The sequence below is a fragment of the Vigna unguiculata genome, chromosome 10, assembly GCF_004118075.2.
Source record: "Vigna unguiculata cultivar IT97K-499-35 chromosome 10, ASM411807v1, whole genome shotgun sequence".
NCBI classification, from domain to species: domain Eukaryota; kingdom Viridiplantae; phylum Streptophyta; class Magnoliopsida; order Fabales; family Fabaceae; genus Vigna; species Vigna unguiculata.
The window spans coordinates 4,788,204-4,800,441 of NC_040288.1; the positions used below are offsets into that span (position 1 = coordinate 4,788,204).

At 28.1% G+C, this 12,238-nt stretch overlaps 1 pseudogene; it reads right to left on the bottom strand.

Moving 5' to 3' along the window:
- Positions 1-6,731: 6,731 nt before the first annotated feature.
- Positions 6,732-11,653, bottom strand: LOC114166731 (annotated as a pseudogene).
- Positions 11,654-12,238: the final 585 nt, after the last annotated feature.

Here is a 12,238-nt window from a genome sequence, read left to right on the forward strand (position 1 = left end):
GAAATTAGACCTACACCCACTTCGTCCACCCAAAGAAAACATTTCACTGATTAACTATGAAAACTTTTCTAGTGATGATCAGTTTTTTGAAAATTACATATTAACTTTACTTTTTATTTTAAAATCAATATATGAGGCCTTTTAAATTTTAAAGAATAACAAATACATATTCTTTTCACATTAACGCATATCTAATGAGGCATTTCTGTAAAGACACAAAAACCAGTCAAAGTACCTAAAGATTAATATTTTTTTTATAGCCGTGGAAGCGCGTTAAGACCATCGCTGAACCCTTTTTACTTCAGCGACCTACACACTTTGAACCACCGGAAAAAATAAAATAAAAACTACTCTGATATTTCACGTTTCTAATTATATTCTGCTTTTTGTTTTAAATTTAGTGTTAACTTTATTTTCTAATAACGTAAACATAAGCGCTCATACTGCGTGTATGAATTTTTAAAAAAGAATTATATTATACTATTTTAATAATGGATGATACTGAAATATTATTAAATTAATATATAAAATAAATTTATATTTATTAAAATAAAATAAAAAAACAGAGAAAAAAAAATATAACTTTTGCAGAATAAAAAAAAAGAAAATAATTATTTAGATAATTTTATAGAAAATATATAAAAATAAGTATTATTTTTAGAAAATAATAAATAATTATATTATAAAAGATAAAATAAAAATAATTAATTATAGAGACAGAAAAAAATCATTCTTTATATGTAATTATAGATTTTCAAAACATTATATTATCTCTCTTTTTATGTTAGGCACGTATCTCTTCAATTTTTAAAAGACTAACAACTACATCTCTTTTTCACATTACTGTATATAATATAAAGACATGTCAGCATCATATAAATTTGTTTGAACTAAGCATGTCAATCAGCACGCTTAACCCCGTCGGTGTATGTGCAGTAGTCGAAAATTATCCAAACCAATCATCGATTCATGTTCTCCTAAACTCAGAGAGAATATAATGTTTAAAGCGAGTAAGAGATTAATTAGTGATCGGGCTTTTACTAATCTTATTATATTTGGATGAAATAATTTAATAGAGTAATTTATTTATTTAAAGAATTTGAGATTTTTTTTAATAAAATTATTTGTTTTGATGAAAAAATTAGAAGAAAAATTAAAATTGAAGAGTTTTAAAAAGGTATTTCCAGTAACTAAAAGATAGTAGAATTTAAAATTCATTCAAAAAAGAAAAAGATTTGAAATTCATTCAAAAAAAGAAAATTGAAATTTTTTCCTTCTTTTGACTCTATTGTCACTTCATTCATAAAGGTTGAATCGAGACAACTCGAAACAAATGTTGAATTGAGTTGGTTTGAAACGAATCTCGAATTGAGTTAACATAGATTGAATTACATTGTTGAGACATATCATACTAACTAGATAACCTAAATAAACTATCCATGAAAGGTCATAAAGCATCAATCTTAACATATGATTGTGAAAATATAATCTCGAAACTAATTATTGAAACTAAACAAACATTAAAACTAGTTCATTTGCAAATCATTTATAGATTTTAAGCTTGGAAGACATATATACTTATCCTTCTCCTAAATATGTAGAAATATATTTAACAAAATATATATATATATATATATATATATATATATATATATATATATATATATATATATATAAAAGGACGAATCTTGGTAATGACCAGGTAGCCATGGCTCTCCCAATTTTATTTTTTTTTAATTTTATATATTTATATATTTTTAAAATTATATTCATATATTATTATACTATTTAAATTAAATTTATATTATGAAAAATTATAATAAAAGATAAAAAAAATAACTTGATAATAACTTTGTTAATGAAAGAAATTAAGGTTATGTGTAAACCATCAAGAAAGTGTAAGAGAAAAAAAAAGACAAAAATAAATTGAGAAAAAGCTATTAAAAAATGCATTTTGACATTACTTTTAGAGAGAGATCGAATAAAACATTCTCACGTTATCTTTTCCAAATTAAAATTTTTTTTAAATTAGTATGAATTTCGATTACCATTTTAAGAATTCTTTTATGAAATCGATATAAATCCTAATCATATTTTTCTTCAAAGTAATATAATCCTAAATTTTGAAATTTAGGAATTTTTGTGTTTATTTTATTGTTATAATAATAAATGATAGTCATTTTCTTATTCTAATATCACGTGTGATTGTTTTGAAGAGAGAGAATGAGGAGTTCTTTTTTTAATTAAAAAAGAATAATTTATATATAAAAAATCTAATATTATATATATATATATATATATATATATATATAATAGATCAAATAAAAAATATTAAGTGATCAATCATGTTTTTATTTATTTTAAATATTTTTTAGTTATTTCGGTCTAGGTCCAAAAGTTTATAAATACGTATTTGATCTTATAGAATATACTCACTCATATCTTTTATTCATTTTTATACTCGTATATTTCAACATATAATTCACTAGGTCTTACTTATTTGATTATCAAATTAAGATAGCTTTAAACTTAGACAAGTTTAGTGGTATTATTCATTTATTTTCTAGTTTTGGTTTTTAATTATTATCTTTTATTGTAAGATACATATCAATATAAATATATTAAGGTTAAAATTTTTTTTGTCTAAATTTTCGTTCAGTTTTGTTATTTCAATCTTAATATTGTTATTTTATTCAAATAGGTTTAAATTTTCGTTCAATTTGGTAATTTTTTGCTAATGTCATCTAAATAATTAACAATAATAAATAATGACGGCAACATGTCACTTCGTAGTTTTTTAATTCTTTTTAATTATTTTTAATTTTATGTTTTTAAAATTAAAAAAAATGTCCAAGTGTCAATCTAGCCATGTGTAACATGTTGGAGTCAATTTTTTATATTCAATTTGTTCTTTATATTTGTTATTTTTGTCCAATTTAGTTTCAATTTTATTTAAAATTGAACAATTTTATTTCTCCTGAAATTGGTACCAAATTTAAATTTAATATAAAACTAATACTTATATTTTTATTAAATTTCATATATTTATAAATTATTTTTGATTGAAATTACTATCATTTTAAAAATAGAACGAAGATTTGAACATGACAACTAATATCATATATTAAAATTTTAAAATTAGTCCTATCTTTACGAATTGATAGAGAAGGGGAACGTTTGAAACGAGCCAGTAATGACTTTATATTATAAAAATGATATATTCTAAGCATACAAATAAATTTTCTCTTGATCTTCGTCAAGAACTCAATGGTCAATCATCGAAGGTATAAAGTCGACGTTACAGCAATACCACTTTTTTCGTACTTTTTCCACCACGAAAGAACCGCAATCCCTTTTTCTTAAGACCACTTACCGAAGATTATCGAGATGAACTTTAATATGATTGAAGTACATAATACAAATAAATACTATTATCACTTTATTTTTGTCTACCATGTTGATAAAAATAAATGAATAAAAGATAAGGATTTCAGTTATTATGGTCATGGAGTTTTAATAGTAATTTTGTCTTTACAAATATCTATATTTTGTTTTCTGTCGCTATATAATGTGATATTTTTTATTTAATCCTTATATATATAATTTTGAAGTTTAGTTTCTAATAACGTTTTCATGTCGTCATCATCAGTAATACTTGTACAATGGAGTTTTCCTATTCATTTGTCATCATCACTTTATATAGACTTAAATAAAATTTTAAATATACAGACAAATAAAAAACACAAAATAAAAATGGTTAATATTATTGAAACAAAACATATATAACCTTAACCTAAGGCTATATCCACGATTATATCCAAAACTGGAGGGGTCTTTCTTCCTACACCTCCAAGCATTTCTTCTGCACCTCCAAAAAATCTTTAAATTCCCAAAATATCTTTGACCATTTAAAGAAACTCACGGACATCACACTCCCAAAAATACTTCCGGATGACGACTTCCGGAAGTCAAAATATATGACTTTCGGAAGTCAAAATCATCACCGGAAGTTGACTTCCGGAAGTCAAAAATCAACACCGAAAGTCGACTTCCGAAAATAAAAATCATCACCGGAAGTCGACTTCCGAAAATCAAAAATCATCACCGGAAGTCGACTTCCAAAAGTCAAAAATCATCACCGGAAGTCGACTTCCGGAAGTCAAAACACATTACGGAAGTCGACTTCCGTATATAAAAAAAATTATATATTTTAATTATTTTATTTCTTAAAACACGTATTAAAATTTATAAAACATATAAATTTAAAAAAAATTATTTTAAAAAATAAAAAAAATAAGTAATAAAATACTAAATAAAAAAATGAAAAGTAAAATTAAAAAACAATTTAAATTCAAATAATAAAACTTTAAATTTAAAAAAATAAAATAAAATAAATATATATATATATATATATATATATATATATATATATATATATATATATATATATATATATATATAAACCGGAAGTCGGACTTCTGTACATATATCTATACGGAAGTCAAATAAGTTTTATTATTTTAATTTAAACTATTTTTTAATTTTATTTATTTTATTGATATTATTATATTTATTTTATTTATATATTTAATGTATATTATTTTATATCTTATTTGAATTTTTAATTTTGCTTAAAATTTAAATATTTAATTTTAATCAAATTTTTAAAATTTTTTCAATTCTATATTTTTTAATATTTTTAAATTTAAATTTATTTTTATATAATTTATTAAAAATTTAATAAAAATATAAAGAATTAAAAAATTATATTTGAAATAACATATATAAATAACATATAAATAATCAAATTAAAAATAAATTACATATCACTAGAATTTGATTTTAAGAATATTCATATTTTTTTATTTTAAATTTGATTATTTATATATGTTATTTTAAATATCATTTTTTAATTTTTTTGTATTTTTTTACATTTTTAATAAATTATACAAAAATAAATTTAAATTTAAAAATATAAAAAAATATATAATTAAAAAATAAAATTTGAAATATTTATATTTTAAACAAATTAAAAAATTTAAATAAAATATAAAATAATATACATGAAAAATAAAATAAATAATTATAATAATATCAATAAATAAGTAAAAGTAAAAGTAAAAATAAAATTAAAAATAATTTAAATTAAAATAATAAAACTTTTTTAATATATATATATATTATATATATATATATATATATTTAAATTATTTAAAGTTTTATTATTTGAATTTAAATTATTTTTTATTTTTTTTCAATTTTTTTTTTAGTATTTTTTTATTATTATTTTTAATTTTTTAAGTAATTTTTTTAAAATTTAAATGTTTATAATTTTGTATACGTATTTTACAAAATAAAATAAAATAAAATATATAATTTTTTTTATATACTGAAGTGACTTCCGTAATGTTTTTTTGATTTTCGAAAGTCGACTTCCGGTGATGATTTTTGACTTCTGGAAATCGACTTCCGGTGATGATTTTTGATTTTCGGAAGTCGACTTCCGGTGATGATTTTTGATTTCCGGAAGTCGACTTCCGGTGATGATTTTTGACTTTCGGAAGTCAACTTTCGGTGATATATTTTGACTTCTGGAAGTCATATATTTTGACTTCCGGAAGTTTACATAATTTTTGGGATGTGATGTTTGCGAAGTTTGTTAAATGGTCAAAGGGTTTTATAGGAATTTTAAGAAAGTTTGGAGGTGTAGAAGAAATTTTGGAGGTACAGGAAGAAAGACCCAAACTGGAGTTCAAATAAAGAAAAGTCCCATTCTTGGCCCAAACCAACAACCAAACAAGAACACCGTAACATATAGGATTCCCAGCAGGACACTTCATTAAATTTAAATTCCTTGATTTTCTAGTTTTTTCTTTCTTTTCTTTTTGGTGAACTTGTATCATTAAAACAAAGATAATCTCATAACTAATGTAAAAATGGAACAAATATGTCCTTCGGAAAAATTTTATCCTTTTATGATACATTTTTCATCACAGATCCATGTGTTAATTTTTATAAATTGAATATGAAAGTTGTTGTACGTTGTGCGTGTTCCACATTGTCTTTAAGCTCTTTTAAAGAGTCTAAATATCGATACATTCTTTTCATTTTCAAACCGGATACCAATAGTTGTAGGTCACACACGTGTATTAAAGAGTCCATTTTGTTAGAATTTTTAGAGTTCTTGAAATATGAAAGATATGAAATATACGAGAGATATATGTAATATGTTATACAAAAGAATATATTTTTGTATTTTATTGATATATTTTATATATTGAGCAAAATATCAAGTATAAATATTAGAATATTTCAATCTTAACCTAAAATAATAACTAATTTTTAAAATAAACATATATCTAAAACTAAAATATTTTCTAAAAACTAATTTAAATAAAAAATATTAAATAATATTCTCTACACATTTGTGTGACTATTCCTGTGATTTAGGATTTGTATGGGTGCATACATAGTTATATACATAATCCTAATCAAGACCCTATAGATTAAGTTATTTTTTGTTAGTAGATTCAGTTTGACAATTTATAAAATGAAGGTAACATTTACTTCAACCCCATTCTTTCTACAAAAAGTGTAGAAGGAGAAAAGTGGACATCAATTCATGAAGTCGTGTGGGTGAGCATGACCACCGGCTTGTTGAGTGTTAAAATCAATTTACAGGAAAACAATTTTCATAAATAACTACTACAAAGAAATACAACAAAAAGATCAAGGACAACCAAAGAGGCATAACGGTTACAGTGAGAAACAGAGGAAAATAAACATGAATTTTCCAACCATAAGGTACTCAAAATAAAAACAAGAAAAGATAGAAGGAAATTGAATGCAATCAAGGACACCACGATTTAATTCCACAACACAAGGATTCTGAATTGTTCACATAAAAGGGATATGAATATAACTTACCATTCACACATTGCAAATTTCTTGAAGAATCTAATGCAGCCATTTCCGTTTGGCTTAGGATCAGACTTCATTGGCAAGACACTTGATTCAGAATTCATGGGCTCAATTTTGATGTCATTTACTTCAGAATGGATCGGCTTAATTTCGATACCATTTGATTCACCATGCAACGGCTCAATTTCGATATCATTTGATTCAAATGCTTCGGCTCAATTTCTACATCATTCGGTTCAGAATTCGTGGGCTTAATTTGTATGTCATGTGATTCGCCATACATCAGATAGACAGCTGTTTTCTTGACCACCAAGTCATCACCAAAAGTCACAAAAATCTCCACCTTGTCTCCACCTCCCAATGTGATATTATCTCCTTCCAATCTTCATCATTAAAGGAAATCACAGTGTCTTGCTTGTGTATCTGCAGGGTGCGCTTTGTGTAATTAGCAATTAAGACACTAGTGAAACATTCGGTCGGCTTCATTTCGGGGTTTGAGAAATAAACAATACACAAAGCCATTCCCTTCATGCCACGGTCTTCAGGCACAGTGAAATACACCGAATGTCCATCACCTGTATGGCCGACCAATAAGGATAATAGTCACCTGGAAGTACAACTTCACATGCCTCATTGGTTGCCAATCCCTATAACATGAGAAAACAAACTTAGTCATTTATGCAATGGACTCCTCACCTTATCATTCCAAAATTACAAAATGAGCATTTTTAATAAAATAAAAGTGAATTGTATAACTTTTGGGGTAGGCAAACTGATATGATTTAATTTCTCATTTTTCTTTGTAATTTATATTTTTTTTTTAATTAAGAACCTAATAGTCACATGCCAAGATTAAAAACTACAAGAAGGTGAATCATTCATGTTTTCATAAGTAAAATAATGATGTATACCGTAAGATTTATTGCTACATAGTGGACTTAATTAGTATTCGACATATTAAAGATTACTCAGTGGACATTAAAGACTTATTTAGTGGGAATTAGTATGAAATTTAGAAGTTCTTATTATGATGGTCCAGAGTGACACATAATTTAACCTATAGAATGTTTCTTTTGTAGGAAATTTATGGAGTTGAGTTATAAGAATCTAATTTGATCTCATTTCCCAACTTCCGTTTTCTCATCACAAACTCAGGTCTAAGTTTTTGAAATATTGAAAGGTATTCATCTATGACACTAGCATCTTTTAACAAATATTTTTCTATACATAGAAACCTGGAGATTTAATCCCCGACCACTTATTGGATAAATTGAAACACAACAACGATAACTAATTCAAACAAATTTGGTTAATAGTTTGTTCTGTATTTATATTAACAGCACATCAGTATGAATTTATAATGCATTCTGTTTATCTCTGAGAGATCTTTCAACTTTCTTTCATGTTCTATTCTAACAAACACGAAACAAGTTAGGTAGAAGAAAGTGGCAATTAAATTGCTGGCTTAACATGATCTTTTAAACGAAAACGTGGTTTTTGAATTTTCTTTTAGACGCATCATAAGGATTATTTCATGTTCTCTTTACTAGTAACTGAAATGAACAGTGAAGGTATAGTAGAGAAAGGTAAAAACTAGAGAAGGAACTAACCTCAGATATCTGATCACTGAGATTATCAAAGAATGCTTTGTAACTTCCAACTCCAATCAAAGAAGACCTCAACTGATGCCTTGAAATTCCTAATTCCTGTAAAATTTACAACATCTTCGACCAAAATTGTTTTTACATGTTTAGATAGTTGAAACTCTGTCTCACATTGAACCAAAACACTTCGAAGATCTGAAAGGCCTCTAAGCATTGGTGCAAGTTCACCCAAAGTATTATTCTGTGTATTCATGGAAACCAGAGAACATGATGTGCCAGAAAACGGACGAATAAAAAGAGGGATTCATTGTTGGTGACATCCAAGACTGGATGATAGAAGGAAAAACATTTCGTGCCAGTCCTACAAATCCGCATAAGGATATATATCCAATGCTTTTTGAGCTTACTATTGAAAAGGGGACTTTTTTCACAGCAGTATTATCAGCCATTAGAGTTGTCAAGGATTCCATCTGTGCTATATCTTCTTCTAATTGTCAATCTTTGAACAACCAGATAGGATGAATGTTTTCACAGATTTCAACGTATATATCTCTTTGGGGAGATTGCTTAGGCTTGTACAATCCTTCAAATTTATCAATATAATATTACATAGACCTCCAATGGAGTTGTGTATCTCTAATAAACTTGGACAATCTTTGAGAATGAGCTGCTCAAGACTCGGTAGTCTCGAAAAGTCAGGGGTTTCCGCCAAGTACATGGAGTGACTGAGATTAAGGACTTTTAGCCACTTCAAATCCTACAACAAGATTGGTTTTTCTTATGAACAAATATTAGAGAATAAAATAAAAAATGAATAGTAGTAAATAGAAACAATTACTATTCTATTTTAATCAATCTATAAATTTACAAGAAAAGGGCATGTTATAAATACCGGGGTTTGTTTCCAGAGGAATCGAAGATGACTGTGTTTTAAATCAATCGCAATTACATCATCCATACAAAAGTTGTTTGGCAGAAAATATGAAGGAAAGCCTTGCCAAGATATCCATCTCAGTTGCTTAGAAAGGTACCCATAATTTCCTGCAACTTGTACATGATGGAGTTGCAACAGTCTCAAACTCTCCATTTTCTGGAAAGAATCGGCTTCGAAGCAATCTCTGCTGGTTAAATGCATTTTCAGAACCAATCCCTCAATAGTTTCTGTCCCCTGTGATGAAAAGAGCAGAGGGAAATAAATCGAGAAGTGTTTTTTGTTGGCTCAGCTGAGGTTAACTGCACTTATATTAAACATGGAAAAGAAAAATCTTTTGAAAGAAAATGAAAACCGTGCATAGGAAATGTACTTACAGTATTCTTTGTCAATACTTCAACTACATCCTTTTGAAACCACAGTCGACTGCGCTTCCCAGGTTCCTTTCGTGAGTTCTCACGAATTATTTCCCTTCCCATTTCTTGTAGCAAAGGATGCATTCCAAGTTTGTTGTTCTTTTCTACTTTTATGAGGCTACGTTCTATGAGAACCGGTATTCCAACATCAGCACATAGTCACAACCATTTAGTATCTCTGTGACATAACCTCTGTCTTTACCTATAAAGAAACAACATACATCAAGAAATATATCCTTCTCCATCTCATTGCTTAAACTATCAAAGCTTATTCTTAATTTCCGCTGAACCTCATCATTGGGAATTTTTTCTAGTATCGACAATACACCTAACCACACTCTCTTTGACGACTTGTCAAATAAGTGAGAACCAAGCACTTCAAGAGCCAGGGGTAGTCCTCCACAATAAGCAACAACGTTTCTTGAAAGTTCACTGAAGTCTTCTTTTGGTTTTGAATCTCCAAAACAATGAAAACTGAAAAGCTGAAGGGACTCATCTTCGTCCATTTTATCCATCCATAAACATAATCAACCTCAAGTCGAGTAAGGAGGCCAACATCTCTAGTTGTAACGATTATTACACTTCCTTGACCAATCCACTTACGATTTCCACACACAGCTTTTAATTGGTTGTACTCATTCACATCATCAAGTACAATGAGTGCGGTTTTTCCAGCAAGTCTGCTCTCTATCATAGTCGTCCCCATCCCAACGCTATGTATCTCCACCTTCGTTTTCAGGACATTTGAAAGAAGCTGTTCTTGCAAAGGAACATACCCTCTACCATGATTTCACAGGTTTCTCTGATATTCTCAATGAAACTTTTATCCATGAATCTACGATGAATCTGATTGTAGACAGCTTTTGCAACGGTAGTTTTCCCCGATCCCCCCATACCCCAAATCCCTATCATACACACTTGGGTGGAACGAGTTTCAATGAGTCCAATCACTTCTTGCGCACGGGATTCTAGTCCAACAGGATATTCTGTAATAGACAACACTTCGTAGTCCAGTAACTTCTGAACACGGTCAACGATTTGTCTCACTAGTTCAGCTTCATTCCTTCAAGTTCAACAATAATTATAAAACAGTCACTAACATATCTTTCATTCAGTCTCAAACCAAAGAAATTACGAAGGAGTCATTGGTTTACCTGAAATTTCTGACATCCCAACCAGAGATACCAGCAGCTTGTTGAGTGCACGCTTCCACCGTGATAAGGCACGCTCCAGTTGTTCTCCTGAATAGGTTCTCCGAGCAGCTTCTTCCAACGATTTTCCAAAATCACCCTTATGATGACGTACATCGGATGGATCAATCTCGTAAAACACAGGGAGAACACTCTGACCCTGAGTTTGGTTGCATTTGATGATTTGTTCAAGCTCGTCAAGGCACCAAGTTGACTCAGTGTAGGTTTGGGAGAAAACAACAATCGCTATCTGAGATCCTTCTACAGCTCGCATGAGTTCTTGAAGCTGCATTCCTTTGACAAGATTCTCCTCGTCAAAGAAGGTGTTGACTCCAGCGTTTGAGAGCGCATAGTGGAGATGAGAAACGAACTTCCTGCGGGTGTCTTCTCCCCTGAAGTTGATGAACACGTCGTGAATCCGTTGGTGTTTCGATTTCGAGAACGACGGCGAAGATTTAAAGTCCATCAGAACAATTCAGGTCAACCGTTGGGGAAGGGAAACCAATAATGCAGAAATGCAGAGAGAAGACCCAGCACACCACTTTCTGCTTTTTAGTCTTCTGAATGAATTCTAAAATAGAATTTGGACAATTCGCATATGATATGTTTAGAATAGTAGAAAGAACTCCGACATGAAAATACGAACGAATACATCAGAAATAAAATTAAATATTTGATTACTTGGTAGAACAGAAATACAAAAATATAAAAGAAGTTGCGTGATTTAATAGAAAATAAATAATTTAAATTGCATTTTATCTCTTACATCATTTTATTTAATATAAAATAAAGGGTAAAATTGTCATCTTCATCCTTTCTATTAAACTAAGAGGTTTAATTTCCTTTATGTATACTCACGCGTAATCTCTAACCAACTCAAGTGAAGTTTAAAAAATTGTTGACGTTTTTCTTTATTAAAAAAAGTTGATACTTCCAATGATTTATTGTACTGGTTTTGTTTTTTCTTTTGGACTGGTAATATCAATGCAATGACTTCACGTGTAATAAGGTATAAACGACTTATTCAATCTTATACCAATCAATATCAAAACAATTTAAATTTAAGATATAAATTACATCTTAAAAAGTAAATAAGTGATAAAAATATTTTTAATAAACTAAAAGCACGATGAAACCAGTGTAGGGACTAACTGATCAAGAAATGTTTAAAATGAT